The sequence below is a fragment of the Saccopteryx leptura genome, chromosome 2 (assembly GCF_036850995.1).
Source record: "Saccopteryx leptura isolate mSacLep1 chromosome 2, mSacLep1_pri_phased_curated, whole genome shotgun sequence".
NCBI lineage: Eukaryota > Metazoa > Chordata > Mammalia > Chiroptera > Emballonuridae > Saccopteryx > Saccopteryx leptura.
Window position 1 is genome coordinate 373,567,750 of NC_089504.1, and position 17,918 is coordinate 373,585,667.

The 17,918-nt window shown below is 40.8% G+C and overlaps 1 pseudogene; it reads left to right on the plus strand.

Moving 5' to 3' along the window:
• The first annotated feature begins 1,040 nt into the window (after positions 1–1,040).
• Positions 1,041–7,955, plus strand: LOC136392441 (twinfilin-1-like; annotated as a pseudogene).
• Positions 7,956–17,918: the final 9,963 nt, after the last annotated feature.

Sequence of the window (17,918 nt, forward strand, 5' to 3'; positions counted from 1 at the left end):
TTTTCAGAGAAAGAAAATAAAGCTCAGAGCAAAGATCTGAGTGGCTATCTCAATACCCACACAGCATAGTAGGGGCAAGGCTGACCAAGACCTGGGTCTTCAGAACCTCGGGCCAGAAGGGTTACATCTCCTCCGCCTCCCTGACATTGGGCTCTCCTATGGAAATCCGCAGGCCATGGCAAACGAAGGGTGGGCCTCATTCATTCATTGAAAAACTGTTACTAAGCTCCTGTCGGGTATAACAGACAGGCTGCCAGGCCCCACCCTCCTGGTGCTTACAGATCCAGATATTTGCAGAGAGCATGTGTGGGCTTAGCTCTCTTGCTCTTTCTCTCCCTTTCTTCAGTTAGTGAGAAACAGATACACAGAAAAGGTGTTTTCAGGGAGGTGAAGAGGGAGGGTGGGGGAGTGGAGGAGAGAAAGAATGAGGTGTATAAGAAGGGGGGCAGAGAGAGAATATCTCCCAAAGGATGTTCACAGAGAGGGAAATATTTGGCTGCTGCTCCTGCTGCTTTTAAAAAATTAATAGAAGTGAGCTGAACGAAATCAAACTCCTTTAACTCTCTCAAAGGCAGACTTTTCTCCTTTCCGGTAAACTTGAGTTGCCATGGTGAGAGAGTGGCCTGGGACAAGTCAGATATAAAACACTGGCAACACCAACCCAGCCCAGCGCAACACGTCGACCAGTTAATTAGAATGACCTGCCATGTGTTTCCCATTCTTTGCAACAGATTCGATTACTTTATGATTTATCACCTGTTTTTCTAAGCGAAGCTTTAGCCTTCATTCTCAGCTCTCCTCTCTGGACGCGTTAAGAGTGGTTGGGGGCACCGACGGTAGGGGAAGTTAGACAAAATGAGTCAATTCCTTGTTCCTTCAGAAATCTTCCTTACAGAGACCCTGGAGGCCGTTGTATCTGTCCCTTATTTTCATTCTCCCTGCTCCCATCACTAATCTAATTCATTTACCTTATTACCTCTCTTTTAAGTTAGTTATTAGAACTAACTTGGAAAAGATTGCTGTGTGTCCACACCGAAACAATGCCTCTGTTCAAGTGGTACTTCGGAGTTCACAGAGCTCTGTCGTGTTTCATTTTACCCCACCTTTCCGACAACCTGGAGAAGGAGAAAGAGCCAGGATCGCTCTACTTTCTGTTGACAAGAATGAGGCTGGAGGCCCAGGGAGAAGTTCAAGCCTTGCCCAGGATCTCTCACATGAAGTATGCGCAAGCTTGAGGCTTCTGCATTCAAGTCCATGGCCAGGAGTTCTCTTCACAGTTCAGCTGTGTTGTCAGGGACTCGCAAACTTAAAGGGCACAGTGCAATGAGCATCTGACCATGAATGAGAAAAGAGAAGAAAGCTGTTTCCTTCTCTTCATAAGTCTTCTCAACTGTAAATTTAAAAAGTTGGAGAAAGAGTTTACCTCTTAGGTCCAAACCGGCTCTAACATTTGCTGTTAAATGGTTTCACTATAGGAAAACATTGAGGCTGAGTCCCTGAGAGGCAGTAGTTCTATAACATTAAATATTTTATTGTATAAAGTAATGTACTTATTAAAAGCTAACATTCATCTCTGAGCATACGTGATCATTTTAACATTAGTGTTGCTGCTAACAGTTACAAAGAAGAGATATTCTGTTAGGCAGGAGAACTGAATTTAAATGGATTCACTAGAGATTCAGGCACTCGGTTAGCTTTTCAAATCTAAATTTGCTTTCAGTGGTTTACCCAGAGGTATTCAAACAAGATAATAGTGATAAATCAGGGTTTAACCAGACCAACAATAACAAACATTGCTAGCATTTATTGGGCACAAAATAAAAAGCATTTCCCCCCCTGGATTATTCTATTTTAATCTCTCCCATCCCAAGAACCCACGAAGCAGGTTATCTCCTTGTCAGTGAGGGACTGAGACTGCTAGATACTCTGTGAGTTGTTTGGTGTTTTTCAGCTGGTAAAGGCCACACCCAGGGTTTACACCCAGGCAGCTTGTGCAGAATTGGGTCTTTACTGATTGAATTTACTAACTTGTTTACAGTGGGTGAGGCTCTGGTTAGAGAGCTGAGTGAGAACACTCACCCTTGGTAGATCCTCCACCAAGGACACCAACGGACAGATAAGATTTTTCTTGGAGTCCTTGGGATTAGACCAAAGATTTCCAGTTGTCTTAAAGGATGCTTCAACAGTGCAGGACTGATGCTCAAGACCCAGAGCCTGGGCAGTGGTGGAGACTCCGCAAGAGTCTCACTGTTTGCCTTTCAGTGTCCAGACTCCTGCAGACCCCCACTCACTGTTATGACAACACAACATTACATCAGATTCATTGCAGTTCAACTGAGTAGGTTACCATAAACTACATTCCAACATGTGTTCCTGGGGAGACACCCTGGGGTCACTGATTGGACTTGGGGGAAAATCTTAGTACTTAATTGAATTTGTAAGGCATCAAGTTCTTCTTGACGGAAAATGGGGAGAAGCCTTAGTCCTATCAACAGCACATTTACAGCAGTCTCCTGAGTGGTTTATTTCTGCAGATGGAGAATCTCAGTCACTTTATGTTCTTATTGTTTTCAATTTACTGACCAAATTCTGGGACTGGACCCAATTTGAGGTTTGCAACCTCTTGTGTGTTATTATAGAGAGAAGTAGGGCACAATTAATGAATTTCTTGTTTTTGCCTATGATTCAGACTCTGTTTTTTAAGAATTAGGAGTTACATATTTATGCACGTGGATGTCCTATGCATATGTACATATGCACAGGACATATTTATTCAGAAATATGCACATGTGCTCTAATAGACTTTATCTCTGGAAGGAATCTCTATCTGACCTACTTAAATTTTTAAAAAAAAATTTATTGATTTTAGAGAGAGAGGGGAAGGGAAGGAGAGAAAGAAAAAAAAAGTACCATTGGTTTGTTGTTCCACTTATGCATTCACTGTATGGACCCTGACTGGTGATTGAACTCACAACCTTGATGTACTGGGTCAATGTTCTAACCAACTGAACTACCTGGACAGGGCAGTGTATAATCCTTTTAATGTATTGAAGGATCCTATTTGGTAATATTTTGTTGAAGATTGTAGCATTTTATTCACCAGGGATATTAGCCTATAATTTTCTTTCTTTGCAGAGTCTTTATCTGGTTTTGGAATTAGGATAAGGCTGACCTCGTAAAATAAGCTTGGGAGTCTTCCCTCCTCTTAAACTTTTTTGGATAGTTTGAGAAGGATATGTGTCAGTTCTTCTTTGAAGGTTTGGTAAAATTCTCCTGTCATCTGGTCCAGGACTTTTGTTTGTTAGTTTTTTGATGACTGCTTCAATTTCACTGGCTGTAATCTGTTTATTCAGATTCTGATTCTTCCTGATTCAGTTTTGGAAGATTGTATGTTTCTAGGAATTTATCCATTTCTTCCAGATTGTGCAATTTGTTGGCATATAGTTGTCTGTAATATTTTCTTACAATCCTTTGTATTTCTTTGGTGTCTGTTTATACTTCTCCTTTTTCATTTCTGATTTTATTTATTTGGGTCCTCTCTCTTTTTTTCTTGATAAATCTGGTCAAAGATTTGTCAATCTTTTTATCTTTTCAAAGAACCAGCTCTTGGTTGCATTAATCTTTTGTACTGTGTTTTTTTTAGACTCTATTTTATTTATTTCTGCTCAAATCTTTATTATTTCCTTTCTTCTACTCACTTTGGGCTTTACTTGTTTTTTTTCTTCTTCAAATTTCTTTATGTATAAAGTTACATTGTTTACTTGAGATATTTTAGTTTCATGAAGTAGGCCTATAATATTATGAATTTCCCTCCTAGGGCTGCTTTCACTGTGTCCCATAGATTTTGGGTTATTGTATTCTCATTTTTATTTGTTCCAAGGTATCTTTTGATTTCTTCCTTGATCTTAGTGTTATCCTATTCATTATTTAGTAATGTGTTATTTAGTCTTTGTGTGTTTTTTAGTCTTTTTCTTGTGATTGATTTCTAGTCTTAAGCCATTATTAAAAAGGTGCTTCATGTGATTTTGATCTTTTTAAGCTTATTGAGACTCGTTCTGTGTCTTGACACATGGTCTCTCCTACAATATGTTCCATGTGCCCTTGAAAAGAATGCAGGCCACTTTCTGGAGTCACCAGCTGGGGCTGCTCATTGTACTCAGTTCCAGACCCTGGAGCCCATGGCTGCTGCCCTGTCCCACCAGACTGGCATCCAAGCAGGTGAAGATGTTAAAGATATCTTTTCCAGAGCAAGAAATTGTAAGGTAGGTGAATAATGGGAAAGGTCAGGCCCGGGAACTTTGGCTAGGACCGCCCACAACCAAGCGCACCAAAAGAAGCTTCACAGGAACCCTTTGGAAAAAAGCGACCGTCTGCCAGCCAGTGAGATTTCACTACGTCATATTAGCTCGACCACCCTAGGCACCCTGTAAATATCTCCCACGTGGTTTAATCCTTGCGACTTCCTTGACCTCCATCTTTCCTCGGGGCCAGGGAACCTTGCCGGGAAGGATGTGTGCTCTGTACTCAATAAAGCCTTTTGTTATTCCACACTTTGTGGCTCTGGCCCCTTCCTTCCTTCTTGGCGGGGGAAAAATACCTTACATTTTGGTGCCGAAACCCGGGAGGAGTTTGAAGTCCACAAGGACTGCTCCTCTTTCCTTCCCCTCCAAGAAAGAACCAGGATCTCTGACCTTCCACCCACTTCGGTGCACAGTGCGGTAAGTCCCCTGCCTCCACCTTCTCCTCAGTTCTTTGTGCCAAGACTCCCTGTCCAAAACCGTAGCTACATCAGGGAAGTCTTTTCCGTTTCGAGTGAGTGTGCTTATGGAGACGTCCGGAGCACATCCACTTTACCTTTTCCATCCATAGCCAAACCTTGAATTTTAGGATACTAATGCTCAAATCTGACCACTCCGAGGACTGAGGGCGGCTGTGGGGGCACAGGAATCTCCCTCCTTAAAGAAGAAGAAACTGTTCTTCTCTGCTGTGGCCAGGCCACAGACACACTGAATTAGCTTCCTGAAGGGACTTTCGGTGTTAACACCCTCACCAATTTAACTATCGTCAAAAAAGCTGGGAACTGATTGGAGATCTCTTACATACACGGCTTCTAATTATTCGCATGCCTGTTCTTAATCTCTGCTGCCTATTCCACTGTGCAGGCCTTTTTCTGGCCACAGAAACCTCATCTAAAACATCCACTCCTGATCTTTCCTTCTCCATGGACTCCCAACTTTCTCTCCCTCCTGTCTGACCCCCGGGGGCGCCCATCTCTTGGGACTTCTCTGGTCCCTCTGTGGACCTCTTTTGTGCTCGGTTCTCTTCCCTCTGAGAGCCCCCTCCCCTCCCTTTGCAAAATCCTATTTCTTTTCACCACTACCACTCTCTTTCTCCTCCCTTGCTGGCCAGGGGCCCCTCCCTTCTCCACTGTGTTCTTAAGTCCCTCCTCCATCAGGCCTTTCTCAGCCTGGCATTGGCTCTTACACTGGTTTTGAGGACATCCAACCCCAATTTTCTTACAGGAAGTTCTGGCCCTGTCCTGCCTTTGGCTCCAGCATTTCCTGCGGGATCTGGGTGCCGGGCTCTGCACGAGCCCTCCTCCTCTTATTCTCAACCCCTCCCCAAACCCCTATCCGGATCCTGTGAAGACGGCATTTAAAGTTTTTAATGGTCCCAACTAGTAGAAACAGGCCAAGGCTGTTCACCAGGCCCACATGCAGCAGAAGGTAACACTCCAAACCCCAGGTCTTGTGACAACCCTGAGGCCAGTAGAACAACAGAGGCAAGGCACAGAAAGTGCCTGACCCAAATCCAAGCCACAAAGAGAAACTCCACCAGCAGCTTGCTTTAAGTATGGCAAGCAGGACCACTGGTCCTGGCAGGGCCCCTGCTGGTGGCTGCCCACTGAGCCCTGCCCTGACTACAAACAGCCCAGTCACTGGCGGAGTGATTGCCCCTTTGGGCAACAGGCTTTTCCTCAGCGCCTCTATGTGGAGGACAAGCCGCATGAATGGGAGGCCAATCCAGCCAGGTGGTTGCATTGTTCGAACTTCTAGGACACGGCCTGGACTCGGAGAACCCAGTCTATGCTGCAATGAGTGGGTATGTCCATCTCATTTCTTGTGGACATGGGGGCTACCTTCTCTGTTTTGCCATCACACTCTGGACCTCTAATTTCCTCACAGGTCTCAGTTATGGGAATGGATGGGACCCCTTACTTTCCCCTTTTTACGCCACTCCTGACATGCAGTTTTGCCTCAAGCTTGCCTCCTTACAGGACCACTGGCAGTTGGAACCACTGGACTCCATCCATCTCCAGCTCACCAAAAGGCTGGAACCTACAAACCCCCCTATTACTCCTCTTCTTTTAATCCTTACAGGACCGCATCCATGAAGTTTCTCAACTCACGGCCACATAGATGTTCCTCCTGACACCCCTCAAAGCCACCACCTTTCAATCTCCCCCTCCCCATGACACCTCTAATCAGCAGGAAGTATCCAGACGAATAAACGGTGCCCCTTTTCTATTTAACACAAAAGGTCAGAATGTAAGGTTGGTGGATAATGGGAAAGGTCAGGCCCAGGAACTTTGGCTAGGACCACCCACAACCAAGCATGCCAAAAGAAGCTTCATAGGAGCTCTTTGGAAAAAAGTGACCATCTGCCAGCCAGTGAGATTTCACTACGTCATATTAGCTCGACCACCCTAGGGACCCTTTAAATATCTCCCACGTGGTTTAATCCTTGCGACTTCCCTGGCCTCCATCTTTCCTTGGGGCCAGGGAACCTTGCCAGGCAGGATGCGTGCTCTGTACTCAAAGCCTTTTGTTATTCCACACTTTGTGGCTTTGGCCCCTTCCTTCTTGGCGGGGAAAAATACCTTACAGAAATGAAAAGTACAGACTTTAAAATATATCTATTGAAAATTTTTCTAGATGACAATCCATTTTTAATATCAGTGATTCCATCTCTGGAATGGATATCAATAAACAGAGAAATTTGTGATTGGATCATATAGTCAGCCTTTAGATTCCTGGGATAGGGATTATTGTTCCTTTGGTTTACCCTATAAAAGGACAAACAACCGTGCTACATATTATTCAGGTTAGATTCTCAGAATGACCAGGGATATGAATAGATATTCACTTCATGGTCTTCAGATCATTCTCATGTTTATAAAAAAATATCGTATGCAGCAACAAGAACAACACTGAAAAAAAGGCTTGGAGGTGGTCACATCAAAGATGAAGTATTTGGAACAGTAAAGAAAGATGTATCATTACATGGATATAAAAAATAATTGCTGTCACAATCTCCTTCTGCCCCATTGCCTGCAGCTGAGGAAGAATTTTGACAGATTAAAATTAATGTACAAACTGACAGGGGTGTGGATACTGCACATAAAATACTGCAAGGAGTAACATTTCATATTTATCAAGAATTTTTTCAGGCTTTGGAAAAACTGAATAACAAACAGCTCAAATATGTGCAATTGGAAATAGATACAAAATGTGAAATTATAATTTTGGCCAACACAGCAAATACAAAACTAAAATATTTGCCAAGAGGATTCCCAGGGATTCAGTATGTTACCATTTCTTTCTATATAAACATTCCCATGAAGGAGACTATTTGGAGTTCATAACTTTAATTATTTAGTCAATGCCTGGATACATATGCAGTATCAGAATGGACTGAATTCTACCTGCAAGAGTCCACTGCTAGAAATTGTAGAAGGACAAGAACAAATGGATGTCATTAGAAATATTGAGATAGAAAATAGAGACAAGTTGACTGCAGGCTTTCTTTAGGCAGAAGTATACCCCTGCTTAAGTATACTTTAAGCAGAAGTATGCACAGAAGCAAAATTTTGCAAGCCAAGGGGTCCTGAAGAAAAAAGGAGAATTCAAATATAAATTAGGGGTCCAGCTGAAAATGAAGCCACTACTGATTAATATCATTAGCATTACAATACCATTTTTTAAAAAGTCCAGCCTTTAGCCTGACCAGGTGGTGGTGTAGTGGCTAAAGCATCGATCTGGGACACTGAGGACCCAGGTTTGAAACCCCAAGGTCAACAGCTTGAGCGTGGGCTTATCTGACTTGAATGCAGGCTCACCAGTTTGAGTGTGGGGCCCTTACTTGAGCGTGGAATCACAGACATGACCTCATGGTTGCTGGCTTGAGCCCAAAGGTTGTTGGTTTGAACCCAAGGTCACTAGCTTGAGCCCAAGGTCGCTGGCTCAGTTGCAACCCCCCCAGTCAAGGCATGCATGAGAAAGCAATCAGTGAACAACTAAAGTGCCACCACAACAGTTGATGCTTCTCATCTTTCTCCCTTTCGGTCTGTCTGTCTGTCTGTCTGTCTCTCTCTCTCTCTCACTAAAACCCCCCCAAACCTCCCCCCAAAACCCTCCTAAAAACCAATTTCAACTTTTAATACAGGAGAACTGAAATCATTCCATGTTGATGTGTAGTAGCGAAAAAGATAAAATGATTATACTTTTTGAAAAATAGCACTTTTCATTTCTGTGTGTTTTTAAAATTAATGTTATAGAAGTCTCATGATTCCTATTTTTGAATTAAAGCTGGAAAAGTGATGTTTAATTTTGTCACACTGTTTTCATCAGGTGATGATTACACACTTTCACATGATTCTTCAAGTTTTAACAGTTGAGTCAATTTCAGAAAGTCTAATATCTGAAAGTAAGATATACTTCTTGTTACGCATTACTGAGACATAATTGTTTTTTTCTTTAAGGGGGAAAGACCTTATTCACACTACTTAAGGAATATGCTAAGAACCAGGTCAAATGATTTTCTAAGCTAAAAATGAGTGTGCCTAAGAAGAGGAGAAAAGTTGTTTACTTGGAGAAGCACTGGTAATTCTCAGAATGGGATCATGCGTGCAGCTGCTAGAAACTGCTTTATTGCCCCACTCTTCATTTGAACTTTCTGGTTTTTTAAAATGGCATTAGATCAGCTCACTCTGAAACCTTACGGGTACAAGATATTTTCTGTGCTGCAGGATTTCTCATGAGAGTGAAAGACACATTTTTACAGCTTTAGTACATTCTCTTTCTAGTGATTCAAAAGCTTTCTATTTCAAAAGTAAGTCATTGCATTATAAGTAGTGTGAGGACAACTATTTATGTCTAGTTATTAATATAATATTAAATATTACATTAATATAAGTCAAAAGCAAATAATATGTAAAGTTAATAATATTGAAAAAGTTTTAAATATCAAGTTTTATTTTCTTCCCAAACCATATATATATGTAGGTAAGTTGTGTTCTTTAGCAGTTTTGAGCAAATATTCAGATTTAATAAAATTGTTTTAAGGTCCTTGTACTTATCAGCCTAGCACAGATAAACACTTAAGAATCTTGTTTCAATGTATGTGTTACTTCAGACATATTTTAAAAATGAAAACACATACTGAAGCTTTATTTTAATTGGTTTTCAAATGCTTATGCTTATTATGCTAATATTAAGAATTTATGTAAATGACTCTTATTATTAAAGGGTCTTCAGCACTCCATGTAGCATGCAAGTAAAATATTTAGACATTTAAAACACCTTCTCGACTAGTGATTTTTGTAAATTTTACATTATTTTCTTTATCAGTAAATTTTTCTCAAATAATTTTGAACTCATTTTTCTCTCAATTAGCAGAAAATACTTGTTGATTACATAAGAAGCGCATTTCAAAACATATTTAACTCTTTCCTAAAACTTTGCATTTTCAGCTACAACATACAGAGATTTTGAGCCTAATTGTTTTGTGATACTTGAAATAGAGGGAGCTGGAACACTTTGCCATGTTTAATCTGTTGAAGCTGCTGAGAGAGCCATCATTTGGAAGTGTTTCTTTTTTTTTTTTTTTTTTTTTTTTTTTTGTACTTTTCTGAAGCTGGAAACGGGGAGGCAGTCAGACAGACTCCCGCATGCGCCCGACCGGGATCCACCCGACACGCCTACCAGGGGGCGATGCTCTGCCCATCTGGGGTGTTGCTCTGTTGCAACCAGGGCCATTCTAGCGCCTGAGGCAGAGGCCACAGAGCCATCCTCAGCGCCAGGGCCAACTTTCACTCCAATGGAGCCTTGGCTGCGGGAGGGGAAGAGAGAGACAGAGAGGAAGGAGAGGGGGAGGGGTGGAGAAGCAGATGGGCGCTTCTCCTGTGTTCCCTGGCCGGGAATCGAACCTGAGACTCCTGCACGCTAGGCCGACGCTCTACCACTGAGCCAACCGGCCAGGGCTGGAAGTGTTTTCTAAATGAATTGTGGGGACCCAGGATTCAGAATTTTAAAGTCTAAACTTTTACTGCATAAAATAACATCAGAAATGCACATTTTATAGTATAAAATATGAAACACTCACTTTTATAGTTTATTACCTATGGTATTATATGCACCTTTCAGAAATTCAATGTGTGTTCAAGTAAAACATATTAGAATAAATAGAGGTTGACAGATTTTTTCTAGAATTAAGAGTATTTGTGTGTGGTTTTTAAAATTTAAAAATAATGAGACTATAATGTTTAAACATGTGAAATAGTCAACAGTAATATTGTGCTTGTTTGCTAGAAATATACTTTAGGCACTGGCTGGTTGGCTCAGTGATAGAGTATTAGTCTGGCGTGTGAATACCCTGGGTTTAATTTTGGTAAGGGCACAAAGGAGAAACAACCATCTGCTTCTCCACACCTCCCTCTCCTGCAGCCATGGCTCCATTGGTTACAGCACATGGGCTCTGGGTGCTGAGCATGGCTCTGTGGAGCCTCTGCTTCAGGCACTAAAAATAGTTTGGTTATGAGCATGGCCCCAGATGGGCAGAGCATTGGCCCCAGGTGGGGGCCACCATGTGGATCCCGGTCAGGGTACCTGAAACAGTCTGTCTCTCTATCTTGCCTCTTCTCACTTGGAAAAAGAAGAAAAAAAAAATAAAGATATACTTTAAGTTATTCCATGGGTGCACAGGTAGACACAACATACACGTAAATTTCTGTATTGATAATCTTGAAGCTGTTATTTTTAGTCAGGAAGATTGTTAACTTGTCATAAAGGTATAAAATAATTTAGTAGTGAATGTTTTTCTGTACCATCCTCTAAATTCCACTATACTACTTGAAAGCAAATGAACATTTCAGAATAGAGATGTGATTATATAGTCTTAAACTAATTATTATTTTATTGAAAATCAGTGATGTGTTTGTTATTGAGTATAACTCATCATAACAACAGAAGGTGAATAAAGTACTCCCAATAAATTTATAAAGCATTGAAGAATTATGTCGTCTGTGGACATTTTATAAGTGCATTTTATATTGCAATAAATACTTTTCTCTTTAAAAAAAGAATATATATTCTGCTGCTTTGGGGTAAAATGCTATGAGGATATCAATTAAATCCATCTACTCTAATGTGTCATTTAAGGCTGATATTTCCTAGTTGATTTTCTGTCTAGAACATTTGTGCATTGAGATCAATGGGATGTTAAAATCCCCTACTGACTGTATTATTGTCAATCTCTCCTTTTATGTCCATCAAGATTTGCTTTATATATTTAGGTGCTCTTATGTTGGGTGCATAAATGTTTACAAGGGTTATGCTCTCTTATCATAATTTAGTGTCCTTTGTCTCTTACTATAGCCTTTGTTTTATAGTCTAGTTTGATAGATATTAGTATTACCGCTCCAGTTTTTTTTCATTTCCTCTTGCCTGATATATCTTTTCCACCTCTATACTTTTAATCTGTGTGTATCTTTCATTCCAAGGTGGGTCTTTTGTAGACAACATATATATGGATTTTGCTTTCTCATCCATTATGCTACCCTATGTCTTTGGATTGGAGAATTTAAGCCATTTACATTTAAGAGTGATTATTGATAGGTACATGTTTATTGTCATTTTATTCTTTTAACTGTATTCCTATGATTTTTTTTCCTTCTTCTTCTTAAAGAAGACCCTTTAACATTTTTTGTAACACTGGTTTGGTGGTAACAAACTGCTTTAGCTTTTTCTTGTCTGGGAAGTTCTTTATTTCTCCTTCACTTTAAAATGACAGCTTCACTGGGTAAAGTAGTCTTGGTTATAGATCCTTGCTTTTCATCATTTTGAATATCTCAGTATGCCAATCCCTTCTGGCCTGAAATGTTTCTGTTGAGAAATCTTCTGAAAGCCTTATGGGAGCTCCCTTATAAGCAACTAACTGCTCTTCCCTTGCTGCTTTTGAGATTTTCTCTTTGTCTTGAACATTTACCATTTTAATTATGAGGTGTCTTGGTATGGACCTCTTTGGGTCCATTTTGTTTGGGACTCTGCATTTCCTGGACTTGTATGTTGTTTTCCTTCACCAGATTAGGAAACTATTTAGTCATTATTTCTCAAGTATGTTCTCAATCTCTTGCTTGCTTTCTTCTTGTTCTGGTAACCCTATGATGTGGATGTTCATATGCTTCATGTTGTCCCAAAGGTCCCTTAAACTATTCTCATTTTTCTAAATTCTTTATGCTGTTCTGATTGGGTGTGTTTTGTTACCTTGTCTTCCAAATCACTGATTCGAATCTCTGCTTCATCCAACCTACTGTTAATTCCTTCTAGTGTATTCTTCATTTCAGAATATGTGTTCTTTATTTCTGACTGGTTCTTTTTTTTATGGGTTTTATGTTCTTTTTTTATGCTGCTGTAGTTTTCACTTAAGTTTTTTATAGTTCTTACTAAGTTCCTTTAGAATCTTTATAACCATTCGTTTGAACTCTGTATTGGGTAAATTGCTAGCCTCCATTTCATTTAGCTCTTTTTCTGGAGATTTGTCCTGTTCCTTTATTTGGGGCATATTTCTTTGCCTCCCCATTTTGGCTATCTCTTTCTGTTTGTTTTTATACATTAAGTAGATCTGTTATGATCCCTGTCTCGATATTGTGTTCTTATGCAATAGGTATTCTATGAGACCCAGTGGTACAGTCTCTTTGATCACCTGAATTGGGAGCTCCAGGAATGTCCCTTGTGTGGGTTATGTGGGCCTCCTTTTTAATTGAGTTTTGATTGCTGTTGGCTTGTTTGTGTGTAGGGCCAACCCTCAGGCTGGCTATGGGGACCAACGCTAACCACAATGTATAGGCTGCTGTGCCGGTGCTGACTACATGGAGCAGAATTTGCCTCAGCAGGATCTGGTGCTAGCACAGTTTCCCTTTGGATATGTTGTTTGTGAAGCTAACTGGATCCTGCTCTTACGTTGTCTGAAGCTGATTACTGGTGTAAGGTCGGTGAATAATGGGGGATGGTCACGTGGGGAACCCAGGCCCGCGAACTTTGGCTAGGACCACCCACAACCAAGCGCGCCAAAGGAGGCTTCACAGGAACCGTTTGGAAAAAAGTGACCTTCTGCCCGCCAGTGAGATTTCACTACGTCATATTAGCCTAATGTCCCTAGAGGACCCCTTTAAATATCCCTCACACGGGTCACTCTGTGTGACTTCCCTGGCCCTGGCCTCCATCTTTCCTTGGGGCCAGGGAACTTCGCGGGGCGGGATGCGCGCTCTGTACTCAATAAAGCCTTTTGTTATTCCACACTTGGTGGCTCTGGCCCCTTCCTTCCTTCTCGGCGGGGAAAAATACCTTACAACTGGGTGTGTTGGTTCTGGCCTTTTGGAAGAGAACCTGATGCAAGCCAATGTAAGGTGCTGTCTGTGACTGGCACTGGGCAACCTGTTTGGAACAGTCTTCTGTAAATCCTTCATTATGAAACTTCTCTTCAGCTAATTATCAGTTGGTTATTCAGGCTGATTGCCTTGTATTTCAGTTGTGATTCCAGTTTGGTCCTGAGAGGAGGTGAGTGTAACGTTCATCTACTCTGCTGCCATCTTCTCACAATCAAGTATTTTTTTTAGCCATAACTAAATTTAACATGATTTGTTTATCTAGAAATTAATTTAGCTCCACTTACATAGCACATATGGTGTGCTGGACTCTGCTCTGAGCACATTACTAATATTAACTGATGTGATCCTATTTATAACTCCTTGAAGTGGGTCCTTCATTATTATCCTAATTTTATAGGTCATTTTATAGACCAAGAAATGGAGGCCAGTTTCTTTATCTGCTGTGAGCTGGATTTGTAAGGGGGGGGGGGGTGATGTGCAATACTGCTGTTTTGTTTGAAAGGTTTGTATTCTGTTTTTCTTGCAAAAACAACAACAACAAACCAGCACAGAAAAGCCAGAATCATCAAAGACTGGATTTACTTAATGATGCATTGGTTTTATGGCTAAATACTTATAGCTATTAAAAAACATGTTTATTATTAAAATTCCTGCAGGAAACATAACTCTGTTATTGTGATATTTAAACCTTTTGGCTTCTAATTTCCCCTCTCTTTGAAACAATTATGTGCATAATGTGATTTTTAATAATCTGTGGTTTCTTTGGAATGCAAATATTATGTTTAATCATCACAGACTGTCCTTCCTAAGGCTCTTGGCCTCCTTGCCTTTGCACACACAATGTCTGTTGTCCAGACTACTTGGTCTCACTCCTCTCACAGGCCAGGCTCCAAGGAAGGATGGCTAACAACAGGTGAGTCCTCTCTCAACTCAATAAGCTTCTGCTTGGATGATGGAGTCGGTCACACCTGGGTTCTTATGAACTGTGGCTTTGCCCAGAAAGGTAGTGGAGAGGCGCTGAGAGGTGAGTGGGTTCAAGCTGTGCTATGATGTAAAACAGTTGGAAGTTGGTGATTGACTGGTCAGGGAAGGAAAAAGAGGAATTTGCTATAAAATTACCCCTCATCTCCTTGGGTTCAGGGACTTCTGTATTTCTTAATCTATCACAGTGCTCAGTACCTAGAAAACAACTGAAAAATATTTATTAAATATGTGAATAAATGAGTGATCAGTGAAGAAAATCTGGTTCTGTGAGTTGCTCTGGGTCAAATACCTACTTAATGGCAGAATTAACCTTGGAATCTAGGTTATCTAAGTGTGGCAGCAACTTTGGCTTTCTGTACTTTTTAAGATCTCTCTCATCTCCCTTAAGATTTTTAGCTCTTTGAAGGCAGGTGCTATGAAAAATCAATGTAACCAAAGCTATTTGGCTGTGGAAGATAGAATCAAAGATGCATGCGCATTTTGTTAGGCACGGTGTCAACTTTACTTTTTCATTATCCTTGTTTCTGTCCTTCTTTGTCCATTCCATTCTAGCAGTGGCCCTACCTACTTCTCGCCTGGACTACAAATGCTATAGCCTCCTAACCTTCCACTGTTGTCTTGTTATTTACATGCTTTTGGCCACCTGAAATAAAATCATCTTAGCCCTGCTACTTATTAGTAGGGGGATGTTGGCCAAGGCACTTATTCTTTCAGAGCCCGAGTTTACTTATTTGTCAAAAGTAGATAATAACAAAATAATGTCCTACTAATACTGTGAAAATTTGTTGAAATATATGTGAGAACCAGGCCAGACCACAAAGGCTGGGCCAGGCTAGAGGGTTGGAGAGACCGACCAACCAGACTTGGCTAAGGCAACTTCCTTTTTGGTTCACTGTTGCCTCAGCTAGCAAGCAACACAAGGAATAGAGGGCGTAGAGCGGTGCAGGTGGTGGTACCTCCCCGGTGCATGCTCATGGTTCAGTGAGGTTTCAGTGAAACAACTGAGAGCAAGCACTGCTTGTGGGTCAACCTGCTGTGTAGATTCTAAAGGGTTCTCTTACTATTAATGCTATTCTGACAACTAGTGCCAGAATCTGCACTGTGCTAGATATTTTTTGCATCCTTCATAATATTTGATCAATGAGACAGAGGTAAAAAATAGATATAATCATCCCCACCTTATAGATGTAGTTCTAATAGAAAGGTTAAATAACTTGCCTGAGACCACAAAATCAGGATTATTTTATTACCAAGCATATTAATTTCTTTTTTATTTAAATAATTCAAAATTTTTTCCCTTGATTTTTGAGAGTGAGAGAAAGAGAGAAAGGCATCAACTTGTTGTTCTACTTAGTTGTTCCATTTAGTTGTGCACTTATTGGCTTCTCCTATGTGCCCTGACTGGAGATTGAACCCCCAACATCTGTGTGCCAGAATGACACTCTATCCACTGAGCCACCCAGCCAGGGCTCCAAACGTATTAATTTCAATTTACAGTTTTTATCAAATTCTATACTCCTTCTTTTTGTGATGATGTGAGATGATAAGTACCCATGTGATGATATGAAGTGAGATGAATGACATAAAGATGGTGATATAGCGATATGCTACTTACTAGAAGGATTACTTGGAACACATTCATTGCAGTACCCTGACAGTCTGATAACCAAGGTGGTTATGTAGTGACTAATGGGTGGATGGTGTCTACAGCATGGAGACTCTGGACAAAGGGATAATTCAGATCCCAGGTGGGACAGAGTGAAATGGTGTGAGGTTTCCTCACACAGCTCAGGACAGTGCATAGTTAAAACTTATGAGTTGTTTATTTATGGAATTTTCTATTGAATATTTTCAGACTACAGTTGGCTGAGACAACTGCAGGTAAAGGGGACTATTATATGTACATAAAATTAGGAGAGTGGTAAGTGCACTATCATTAACGTTACTAAAGGTTCATCACAATGTTGCTTCCAGAATGAAAGGGCAGGCTACACACCCTGAAATACAGAAGTACATTGTAAACCTTCAAATGCCAGTCTTCCAACTTGAAAAAAAATTAGTATCTCATCTCCACCAGCTATACAGTAGGCAATGTAAACCTTTTAAATCAGAGAATTTCTGTAACAAGTGTTGTGAGTCCTGGGTTTTGCTCACATGTACAGAAACAGTAATAATTCGCTTGGCCAAGCTGGAAACAAATACCAACATATTCTGGAAGAATTGTCTAAGAGATCCTTGGGAGAGAGACTGTGGGATAATCTAATGATTGAGTTTTTCTAACTTGAAGGAGTTTGAAGAAGAGAGGAGATTATGGATAATTTATATCTATCTATATTTTGTATAGATATATATAATATTGGGAGGGAGATCTAAAAGGTAAGATCAGTACACAGGTAGTGTAACTGTCTTAGCCTCAGTTCTTCCTGATATGAGGGCCTTGTGAAGATATTTATTTTGGAAAGTGATTCCTCCAATGGGCAGAGTTGAGTTGGGACTAGGAGATGGAACAGGGAAAGAAGAAATGACAAGGACATTTATCGAGTGGGTCACTACTGTGACTGACTGAAGCTCTGCCATGCTGGAGAGGCCTCTGATAAACTGTGGAGTGCACCCCAGACAGACTTTTTGGTCGTAAGTGCAGAAGTAGAGTAGTTTATCTATTGGCTTCTGTACCCATTGATCAAAGTTGCCCATGGAGTTACCTCCTTCATTCCAGGTTTTTCCAAATGTCAGGTGACTGGTGAGTTCCTGTAAGTGGAGAGAAACCCTAGGGTGGAGGGAGAGATAAAGCTACTGTCAAGCTAAGCCTGCATTCCTCTCTAAACTGTACCATTTATTCATCATGTCACTTTTAGCTAAGGTCTTTATCTGAGGCAGCTACTCAGTTCAAGGGCCAATTACTTATAAAGCTTTGGGCTGCCTGAAAAAAGCACAAATAATGAGGAGAGGAAACTAAAATTAGAGCAAATGAAATGACCTTTGCCAATAGCAACTCCCTCTGCCTCCCTATTTTTTCTGGCTGCCCTTGATGTAGTATGCTTTATGTTCTAGACACTGCATTAAGCACATTTCCAGGATTGCCTCTGTTGTTTAATTCTCATGAGGTGGACACTATTGTTTTTCCCATTTAGGAGTTGGTTGGCAAAGGTAGATATTGATCAGCTATCTCAGTGCATCCATGTTTGATAAATCTGAGAGGCCTAGCCAACCCCCAACACTCTGTCCCATGACTCCACTTTATTTTTCTTGTGAGCATATTTTTTATTGG